Source organism: Peromyscus californicus, unplaced genomic scaffold, assembly GCF_007827085.1.
Source record: "Peromyscus californicus insignis strain IS unplaced genomic scaffold, ASM782708v3 Scaffold_13__1_contigs__length_99412109, whole genome shotgun sequence".
NCBI lineage: Eukaryota > Metazoa > Chordata > Mammalia > Rodentia > Cricetidae > Peromyscus > Peromyscus californicus.
The window spans coordinates 16,125,859-16,134,684 of NW_026294424.1; positions in this window are offsets into that span (position 1 = coordinate 16,125,859).

Genomic DNA, 8,826 nt, shown 5'->3' on the forward strand with positions numbered 1-8,826 from the left:
GTTGGTATTGTCATAGTCTTGGTGGAATTGTCATTGAGCAGCCCCATCCTCCTTTTGGAGACTTCAAAGGTCATTGTTAGGTGTGGTCATGGTTCATTGCAGAAAACTTAAACATTTTCAATGCCATGTGCAGCAGATCTCAAAGAGGTTAAAGGACCATAATTTGTCATGTACATTCAGAGTAAAAAACTTAATTCTTCATTAACTGATGGAGACTCAAACCAGAAATCATGTACAGGAAGACAAATGAAGCCTTTTTCTAGAATTAGTCAGTACTCTGTATGACCACTAACATCATGACAAGAAGTTTAAAATATAGACATATATATTAATATCATAAATTTTATATACTATTTATACTTTAAGAAAAGTTTTAAGGAGTCAAAATAAAACCAACAGATCATGAGATTAGTATCAATAAAATAGTCCCTTAATTTTGGTTTTTCTGTCCCATATCAGGTGGCTTTTATGACATGAGACAGAGATTTTGGATTTTACTTTAACAGGCATGCTTGGGTTTAGAGAAGGAGATAGCCACCCACAACTCCAATGCCAGCTTTAATTTTTGATTGAACTAGGACTACAAATAGACCATTTGCATTATGTGGCTATAAAGAAAAGCAGAAACATACATTTGGAAAGATTTATAAAATCTCATCCTGTTGTAGATGTGATATATTAGTAGACCAATTTACTCTTTTTCTTGGGACATTTTCTCTGGATGATTTGTCCCTTTATTCACATGTCTCATTTGTCAGTGGTCTTCAGATTTCTTAGCTGGATGACTGCATTCTCCTGAAAAGACAGAAACAAACCCCTCACCCAACTCTAATTTTGAGGAGGTTCAGTTATGGCAAGTTATATCTCATCAGTTTTGTAGGTTAGTTTAGACTGAATGACTACACTGTTTGGTGAACTAAAACCTCTTCTAATCAAGAAGTCTCTCTTGTTCAAATCTAATCTTTATTAACTTTGATGGTATCCATACTTTTCTTCTCCTGTGGAAACAAAAGCAAAACCCCTTCCCCAACATAACACATGTCCTGGTATCCATTCTGAGGTCAACACATCTTTAAAGTATATAGGCTAATTTAATTCTGTAGTTTTTTTCTATTATCCAATGTCTCTCTGAAGCTGTCATTCCTTTCTCATTAGCATTTAGAAAATTAAAAGTTAATAAAGCATTAGGCAATCTATTTCTGGGGTGTTCATTACCCTTTCTGTTTATTAAGCACAACTTTTAGAATTCGATTACATCTTTCTATAACTGCGTTGGCCTGGAGGATTGTGTGGTATACCTGTAATATGCCTTATGTTGTAATAGGCAAAAGCCTGTTTTAATTTACTAGAGACATATGCTGGAGTATTGTCAGCCTTAATTTGTACAGGTATTGTGTACCCCAATATATTGTGTACCCTAATAATCTTATCTGGGGGTCAGAGGACAGAGCCAGCCACTAGATTAGACATAGAGGCAAGACAGTGGTGGCACATACCCTTAATCCTATCACTTGGGAGGCAGAGATCCATCTGGATCTCTGTGAGTTCAAGGTCATGATGTAAACAGAGCCAGGCCTGGTGGCACATGCCTTTAATCCCAGCACTTGAGATCTCATGCCTTTGCTATCAAGTATTTGGGAAGTACACATGCCTTCAATCCTAGCACTAGGAAGGAAGGAAGATGGCAGGACACAGAAGGCTATGAAATGCATGAGTAAATGGGAAGTCATGTTCTTTAGACTGAGGATTTCATAGAGGTAAGAATTACTGGCCAGATTGCTCTGCTCTCTTTTAGCTTTCACCCCAATATCTGGCTCCAGGTTTTTTTCAGGTTTTTTATTAATAAAACATTTTAGGATTTATGTTACACAGGTATCCCCATGAAGGCCATAACTTCTAACAAATGTGTGATTACAGAAACAGCCTTTTCAGAACTCAAAGCAGTTGCTCATTGAAATCCTGAATATGTATCTATGGTATGGTGTACATATCTTAATTTTCTAAATTCTGCAAAATGAAACACATCCATCTGCCAAATTTTATTTCTTTGAGTGTCCTTTGTGTTACTTCCTGCAGGTAGTGAGTGGAGTTTGGTTGTATAAAGAACAAGTAGGACATTTCCTTATAATTTCCTTGGCTTGTTGCCAAGTGATGGAAAAATCATTTTTCAAACCTTTGCTATTGACATGGTGTCTTTTGTGAAATTCTGAGGCCTCCAGCACATTTCCTATGAATAGTTGATCAATTTTATCATTACCTTGTGCTAGAGGGCCTAGTAGGCCTGTATGGGGTCTGATGTGTGTTATATATATATGGGCTCATTTCTATTTCTGATTATTTCTTGTAACTGAATAAACAATAAAGTTAATACTGTGCTATCTGGTATAAATCAGCAGTTTCAATATGTAAAACAACTCTTTCTGCATATTGAGAGTCAGTAACTATATTAAAATGCTGTGGGGTATCTTTCTGTACACTGTGAATATGTGTTGCTCTGATTGGTTGATAAATTAAAGCTGTTTGGGCAATGGTGAGGCAGAATAAAGTTAAGTGGTACATTCAAAGTGGGGAGAGAAAAAAGGAGAGTAGGGTAGATGCTGTGAGTTGCCACCAGGAGAAACAAGATGTGAAAATACTGGTAACCCACAAAGCCATGTGGCAATGCATAGATTAATATAAATGGGCTGAATTAAGTTGTAAGAGCTACCTAGCGAGAAGCCTGAGCCATTAGGCCATACAGTTTGTAAGTAATATAAGCCTGTGTGTTTATTTGGGTCCAAGCAGCTGTTGGACTGGGTGGGACACAGGAAAACTTCCAACTACATTAAGAGGTTCTGGAAAATCTAATAATATCATGAGAATAACATATGATTCTGACTTTTGAACAGATCATAAGGACTTTGAGCAACTTTAGTCAGATTTCCTGATTTAGAGTCTGCCTTTCCTGATTTGTTTACATCAGTATACAATGTAGGGGTTCTAGAAATTGGTTTTCTCCATACAATGTGAGAAAGGATCTAGGGTTATATGGGATCAGATCCCTGGGAGGAAGGGAGCCTGTGAGCTGGGTTGCAGGCTTGTGAGTAGGGACTGAGGGAGCCTAGAGACTATCATTAACCTGGACATGCTGATAGGCACCACAGTCATATGTTAATAGGAGAGCCATATGTTCCTTTTTCTATTTTTTCCCATTTTTCCCTTTCTTTAAACACCTTAAATGTCATATTGAACAAATCTCTTGGGGGATTTTGAGGGCCTTATTCAACCTTTTAAGTTTTGTTCTAATATCAGGAGTGGACTGGGAGAAGAAATGACAATTGAAGACAAGCATGCCCTCTTGAGAATTAGGATCAATCTCATCATTATCTTGTGCTAGAGGACCTGGCACACCCATATGGGATCCGATGTGTATTATATATATAGGGAGTTCCCTATTTCTGATGATTTTCTGTAATTGTATAAAAGTGAAGTCAATTCTGTATTATCAGGAATGAATTCAGCAGCTTCAATATGTAAAAAATTTAGACTCAAGATTATTTTTTGGAAAGGAAAAAGGGGAATAGATAGGTATAAGACATTAAGGTAGATTATTGTATCTACTAGTAAACTAATTTAGCAAACTATCAGCCTTAGGTAATTTCCACTGATATGGATTCTTGTATATTGATACAAATGCAAACTATTTTTATAGTCCTACTTAATATGTATATTGATACAATTCAAAACTATAATTGTCATATTGTATACATGTTCCTACTCCTATTTGAAATATTTTGTATACTGATACAAATGTAAAATTATATTCATCATACTGTATGTATATTCTACCTCTATTTAGGATATTTTGTATATTGATACATATTGAGGATCTTGTAGTCATATTGCACTATACATTTCTACCTCCATTTAAGGTATTTTGTGTATTGTCATAATTTTGAGGCATTGTCTCTATACTGTACATCTGTTTACAGATTGCTTGTCTTGTTAATGTGAAGCCTTAGTCCTTAAGTTATTTAGATAAATAAGACTTACAGATTAATAGTTACCCATGCTTGTCATATTCATAGTTTCGTTAGTTAGGTTTTCCAGATTTTACAAAAACATATGTCAGATGGATAGGTTATCTTAAAACACTTCATAGACCTAGAGAATATGGCATTTAAATGTTTTTTTTTTTTTTTTACCAGTAAAATGACTGACATCAATGTAGAAATCAGTGAAATGGAAACAGCAGCGACAACAAAATCAATATAGAGAGTCAATGACACAGAGTTGGTTCCTTCAAAATATAAACAATATTGACAAAATTTAGTTAACCTAACCAAAAGAAAGAGGGAATGTAAAACTAATACAGCAAGACATGAAAAAGGAGTCATAATGGGAGGCAACAGTGAAATTAAGAAAATTATTAGAGTTTACCTTACCAACAGATTCCAAAAAATTGGAAAATTTAAAAGATATTCATGAATTTAAAAATTTTTTTTAATTTATTTTAATTTATTTTGCAATACAATTCAGTTCTACATATCGGTCACGGATTCCCTTGTTCTCCCCCCTCCCATCCCCCTCACCTTCCCCCCAACGCCCCCCCCATTCCCATCTCCTCCAGGGCAAAGCCTTCCCCACAGACTGAGGTCAACCTGGTAGACTCAGTCCAGGTAGGTCTAGTCCCCTCCTCCCAGGCCGAGCCAAACAATCCTGCATAGGCCCCAGGTTTCAAACAGCCAACTCATGCAATGAGCACAAGATCTGGTCCCACTGCCTGGATGCCTCCCAAACAGATCAAACCAATCAACTGTCTCACCCATTCGGAGGGCCTGATCCAGTGTGGACCCCTCAGCCATTGGTTCATAGTTCATGTGTTTCCATTCATTTGGCTATTTGTCCCTGTGCTTTATCCAACCTTGGTCTCAACAATTCTCGCTCATATAAACCCTCCTCATTCTCGTTAATTGGACTCCCAGAGATCCACCCAGGGCCTAGTCATGGATCTCTGCATCCAGATCCCTCAGTAGTTGGATGAGGTTTCTAGCACAACAATTAGGGTGTTTGGCCATCCCATCACCAGAGTAGGTCAGTTCGGGCTGTCTCTCGACCATTGCCGGCAGTCTGTTGTGTGGGTATCTTTGTGGATTTCTGTGGGCCTCTCTAGCACTTTGCTTCTTCCTGTTCTCATGTGGTCTTCATTTACCATGGTCTCCTATTCCTTGTTCTCCCTCTCTGTTGTTGGCATTTAAATGTTTTGATAACTTAGAATTCTGTTGATGTGAGATCCGGTTGCTTCTGGTAGCACTGATCTACTCTGGAGAGAATGCTGGGCTTCTAAGACACTCTGCTTGGAAATTTGTCTTCTTGGCACAAAATGGCCTGCTGGGAAAAGAACTGCTCTTGCCTCAACTGCTGACAGTATGAACACTGTGCATTCTGGACAAGCAAGACACATGGAAAAGCAACTACTGAATCTTGCCAAAACAGGGTAAGATGATCTTTCAAAATTCCTGCTTCTGAAAATCGTCTGTCAAATATTCTAGGCCTGTAGCCAAAATGGATGCCCCAGTGGTGCTAAGAATCTTTAGGTGACTGTCCAGGCTGCTAGCTGTATCTGTCTATTCTCACAATTTTTCAGAAATTGCTTGTTTGCACTTCCTGTTTTCTCAGGTAATATCATTTTCCCTCTCAGGTCTTTGATGGGGTTGAAGACTAGATAGTCACAGTTATAATCCTTTCATATCTTAGCTAAGAGCATTTCAGATAGTAAAGTTAGGTTCTTTAGCTAACACACTTATTGGAGTAATGTCTGTAACATGATTTACCTATGATCTGGACATTTCTGGATTTTAGTATGTGTCTTTTGTTTGATGTTGTTCTTGCTGGTTGTATTTCTATTTTTGTTCTTGCTATTACCTTACCCCTCTCCTGGACAATACTTGATAATTGTTCCTATTGTATATTCCTAATATAGTTTTGTATTAGGTTTGAACTTTCTTATTTAGACAAAACAGGGAGATGTAGTGAATATCTGTTGTCTATGACCTTGAAGCACCACCACTAGAGATGTAGCAGGTAACTGTCTTACCTACCTCTGACCTTGAAGTACCTGCCCCTGGGGCATGGCCTTGGGGCTATCCTTAAGACTTGAGATGCATGGAGACACAGCACTCTTCTCTCCCTTGTGGGCTTGGATGCTGGGATGGACTCAGGCAGAAGAATAGTGTGGGACTGTGCCTTGGCCTTCCAGAACCCTATGATAAATCTCCTATACTGTAGTGAGTCTTCCTTCCTAATAAATTCCTTTACCCTTTAAGCAGATTCCATGGATTTCTCACATTAGTTGAGACTGAGAAAGAGGGTTAGGCTGTGAAGATACCCAGGGTTGGGGTGTATCCTTTATATCTAAGTTGAAAAGGGTGGGAACAGAGGAATCTGATCCCTGGTCAGCTACAGGAAGGGATTTGACTTTTTGACAGAACCTGGTGACTATGACATGAGGTACAGAGGGAAGGGTGAGAATGGAGATTAAAGAAAGCTTGTGCATAGGCAGATTCAGTCTACTTTCCCATGCATTGGCAGTATTTATCAAGATTAGTGAGGATTTGGTAGTCAAATGTGCCATTCTTTGGTCATTGAGGCTGACTGTCCAGTTTGTATTATGGCCAGGCTATGCTGCCGTAAAAAATGAGGCAGAGAGACTGAATGATATCACTAAGTCTGAGGATGGGCAGAGACTTGAGTAGACAATGAGGCAGAGTTCAGGGGCTAGGTAGCCACCAAGGTATCTTTAAATAATTACATTGGTACCACGACTCTGGTATACTCTTCTGATGGCTCTCCTCCTTCTCACTAGCAGTATAATTGATTGCTGGGTACTTCATCCAGCACCTACCATTGGTAAGTCTCTCCTCTCCCTATTGGTGTAAATGCTTTTCTGGATCTGTGAGAGTGACCATCAAGTGTCTGACATCCCTCTGGTATTCTTGGAGGTGGAGGAACCCCCAGTCACTTTGCCAACACCCACCTCTGGCCACTTCCCATGAGTGACGCTTAGTCTTTTGAGTGTGGTCTTCACCCTCTGGCTTCATTCACAAGCCCTGGTACCAGGTGAAGGCTTCTAGCCATTGGCCCTGCCCAGTGTGTGATGACTTAGTGGACAGTTTGTACGCACTTAATCAGGTCCTCTCTGAATCCCTGAGATGCCTTGGACTTTCAGGCTTTGAACCCTTTCCCCTATTACACCCATGGGAACTGCATCCTCTACCATTCCTCCAATCTCCCCACTGGGATGTCTTTTGAAGAACCTCTGACCTCTACACCTAGCACCCAGCTTATGAGCTTCTAAACTTACCTGCCTTTGCAGTCAAGTCTGACCCAAGTACCCCATAATTTATCCAAATGGCTACTTTCTGGCATCCTAGATCCTGATATTACACAGGACTTTTACAACTTCTGCCAGCAGTCAGGTAAATGAAAGGGGGTCCCCTATGTCCAAGCTTTCTCTATCTTCACTCCAAGCTTTCCCTTTGTTCTTCCTGTTATCCCATTCAACACCTTCTAGCTATGAAGTCTGAACCAGAGGAAACTCTCTTGACCCTGCTAACAAGCCCCCACATTATTGGCAACAATGCACAGCTCCTCCTTTGGCTCATTTGTTCTCCTCTTTTCCCTCTCCAGCAACAGGCTGCCCTAACCTCCCTACTCTGACACCTACTTTCAATTCACTCCACCAGCAGCCTACTACTTGCTTGTGGTCTGCAGTAAAACCCCCTCTAATTCTCCCCACCTGGCCTAACCTGGCCTCAGTTTTTCCTTTGTGGGAGATTTCTGGAGTGGATGACCTGGTCAAAGTACATGTGCCCTTTTCATTAAGTGAATTCTCTCAAGTAGAAAAATACATGGGGTCTTATATGTCTAACTCCTCTGCTGTCATTAAAGAATTCCAATGTGTTACCCAATCCTACAGTCTCACCTTCCACAACATATATATGATTCTAACTAACAACCTAGTTCTTAAAGAGCACAGGTGAGTTTGAAAACAGACTAGAGCACATGCAGATGAAATCTACCAAACTACCATAGCACACTCACCCAGTTTCAGACCAGGATCCCCAATAGGACTACAATACCCCAGGGGGCATTCTAGCTAGAGATCTATTTACAACTTGCCTCTTGGCTGGTCTCTGCAAGGCTGCCCTTAAACCAGTAAACTATAAGAAACTCCAAAAGGCCATCCTGGACAAACAGAAGAACCTGCCTCAGTTCTTAGAATGCCTCACAAAGGCCCACTTATAGTATACCAATCTAGATGATGAAAATCCAGAGGGTAAACAACTCCTCACAAACTATTTCTTTTCCCAGCAATTCCCCAACATTAAGGCCAAGTTTAAGCATCTAGAGAGAGGACCCCTAACCCCACAATCAGAAGTCTTAGCACTGGCCTTTAAAGTGTACCATGGGAGCAACGAAAAAGCCTGTAAACAACAATACCAAATGCTGGCCAAGGCCATTCAACCAGCTTTGGTGACTACCTGGACTCCCTTGCCTCCTAAAGTTCAAGGACCACTGTGTCCCTGATTCAAATGTGGTCAGGAGGGTTATGGGGCCTGGGCCTACCCTAACCCCTGAAAGCCATACTGGCCATGTCTAAAGTGCCATCAAGAAGGACATTGAACTGTTGACTGCCCCCTTGTCCCTTGCAGTGCAGGAACATCAGACTCAGATCACCCATGGGGACAACTGAAGGTGCCTGGGATCCCTTAGCCTGACCTCTGTCATCTCTGATAGTGAGCCACAGGTAGTCATTATGGTATAAGGGGGTTTCATTCTCCTTCC